This window comes from Buteo buteo, unplaced genomic scaffold (assembly GCF_964188355.1).
Source record: "Buteo buteo unplaced genomic scaffold, bButBut1.hap1.1 HAP1_SCAFFOLD_83, whole genome shotgun sequence".
Lineage (NCBI taxonomy): Eukaryota > Metazoa > Chordata > Aves > Accipitriformes > Accipitridae > Buteo > Buteo buteo.
This window is the reverse complement of record NW_027439247.1, coordinates 85,001-87,500: the sequence shown is the minus strand read 5'-3', so window position 1 is coordinate 87,500 and position 2,500 is coordinate 85,001. Positions and strand designations below refer to the sequence as shown.

At 78.0% G+C, this 2,500-nt stretch overlaps 1 non-coding gene across 1 annotated transcript; it reads left to right on the top strand.

The window, feature by feature from the left end:
* Positions 1-2,167: 2,167 nt before the first annotated feature.
* On the top strand, positions 2,168-2,320 carry LOC142027892 (5.8S ribosomal RNA). The gene has a single exon (XR_012649317.1). It is a non-coding gene; the product is annotated as a 5.8S ribosomal RNA (ribosomal RNA).
* The last annotated feature ends 180 nt before the right edge of the window (positions 2,321-2,500 follow it).

Sequence of the window (2,500 nt, the reverse complement as noted above, 5' to 3'; positions counted from 1 at the left end):
CCGACTCCGTCGCTTCTCTCCTACGCGCGCGCGCGCGTTGCCCGGACGGCTGGGGCCGCCGCGTCCCCGCCGTCACCCCGCTTCTCGCCTCCGCTGGCGCCCGCCGCCGGCCGGCGCCCTTCTCCGGGGACCGGCCCCGCCTCGCCCGACGGCGGTCCGCTGCCGGGGAGGTTTTGGGGCGCGGCCCTCGGGGCCAAGAGGGGCGCCCCCGGTCAGAGCGCGGGCGGCAGTGCGCGGGAAGGGGGGACGCCGGCGCGGGGTGTGACGAGCCCCGCCGGCCGAGCCCGCTCGGGCAAGGAGGAAGAAGCGGCGAGCGGCGGTGAGGACGGGGCAGCAGGGCGCGAGCGGCGCGAGAGGAGAGGGTCCTCCGGGGTCGCGGGAGGCGTCTCCCGCGGCCCTGCCCGCACCTTGTCGGGCTGCTGCGAAGCAGCCCGGCCGGCCGCGCAGGGGAAAGGCCTCCGGGCATTCCGGGCGGGTGCGTGGCGCCGGGTGGGGCGGCGGCGGCCGTTCCCCCCCCGCACCTCTCCCCACGAGGGAGCCGGGGCGGGGGGGGCGCTCCGCCGCCGCCGCCTCCTCTGGTGGGCGAGGCCCCCGCCGGGCTGTGTCCCGCGCCAGCGGGCGGCCCGAGCCACGGCTCTCCTCCCGGGCGCAGCGCCGGGCTACTGAGGGAAACCCCGGGCCCCGGGAAGGAGGACGTGGTGGTGGCGGTGGATGTCGGGCGCGCCCCCGCGGGCGGACGCTCCCCCGAGGGCGGCAGCGGGGGAGGCACCCCCGCGGGGCCTTCAGGTCGTTTCCCTCACCCCAGGGCCAGGTACCTAGCGTCCGCGCCTCCGCGGCCCTCCCTCGGCGAGCCCGGGGGTCGAAGGCCGTGGAGCCGGGCGGAGGTTTAAAGACGCGGGCGGCTCGATGCGACCCGGGGGGGCGGCCGGGCGGCGGTGCCTTAAAGGGGCCGGGAGTTCCTCCCACGAAGGCCCTGGTGGGCTGCCGCCCGTGCTCATCCCGCGGGCAGCCGTGCCGGGGAGGGGTCCCGCTGCCCCCTCCTCTCCGCGGTCCGGTCTCGGTGGAGACCGCGGTGCGGTCGGCCGTAGCCGGCCTGCCTGCCTCGAAACGGGCGGCCCCGGCGTGAGCGCGGGCTCACTGCCCGGGGTGGCGGGTCCCCGCGGTGGGGGCTCGCTGGGCGGCTGCCGGGCCGCCGCGACTCCGTCGCAGCGCTGCGCCGCGCTGCGCTCCGTTCCCCCCCTCGCCCTGGCGAGCGCTCGGCGGTCTCCCGCCACTGGCTGCTGGCAAGGGCGGCACCCCGGCTGAGCGGCGGCGGCGCCGCTCGGCCTGTCGGTCGGCCGGAGGGCGCCCGGTGCCGGCCGCGGCTGTCCCGTCCCGGGCCCTGCCCGCCGCTTCCCCGTCGCGCTTCCCGGCCGCGCCGGGCAGGTGGGCGGGGGCGGGCGGGGGCACCCCACGCGCGGTCTCCGCGTGGAAACGGGGAGAGCGGGCGCTGTCCCCGGCTTAGCGCCGTCCGCCTTCCACCTGGGGCGTGCCCGTGGAAGGGGCCGAGGCGAGAAGCGGTGGCGGTGGTTCCGGGAGGGCAGCCGCTCTGGTGCGGCAGCGGGTGCCGTCCGGCAGGCCGCGGGCGGTGCGTCGCCGGCTCTGGCGGTTGCCGCCTCTTGGAGCCGCTGGCGTGGCCGCGGAGTTGCCGTCGGGACGAGCCCGGGGGAGCTGGCTGTCGTAGCGCGGCGCAGCCGGCACGGAGGCGTGCGCGGGGCCGGTGGGGCTCCCCGCTGCTGCCCCGCAGCAGCAGCAGCCGTGTCGTCCGGAGCGTGGTGGGCAGGCCGCGCACGGTCGGGTGCATCGCTGCCTCTGCCCAGAGGCCGGGCCGAGCCCGTGCGCCTGGGCCGCCTCCGATGCGAGCAAGGCATTTCCCAGGCCGGTCGGGAGCGCGGGCTCCCCAGCCTCGCCGCTCGGAGTTTTCCGTTCCTTTCCCCCCCCCTTTCTCTGTGTGTGCTCGTACGGTCAGCAGAGGCGCGGCTTCTCCGTCGTGCTGCGCCGTGCCCCCTCCGCGCGTGCGGAGGGGGGTGGGCGGGCGGGCGGTGGGCCATCCTCCGGAGGGGCCGCTCGCCTGTGGCGAAGCGGTCCTGGCCCCCCCGCGCGTGCGGGGCGGTGCCGAAAGCCAGACAACTCTTAGCGGTGGATCACTCGGCTCGTGCGTCGATGAAGAACGCAGCTAGCTGCGAGAATTAATGTGAATTGCAGGACACATTGATCATCGACACTTCGAACGCACTTGCGGCCCCGGGTTCCTCCCGGGGCTACGCCTGTCTGAGCGTCGCTTGACGATCAATCGCCCGTCTGTGCCGCCGCCCCTCGCCTCGCGGCGGGGCGGCGGTCGCAGCGGCGCGGCTGGGGCGCCTCGCAGGCCCGCGCGCGCGCGGCCCCGGGCCCGGGGAGTCGTTCCCCGCAGCCCGGCGGCGGCCGCTGCCGAGGGCCTTCGTCCCCCTAAATCGAGACT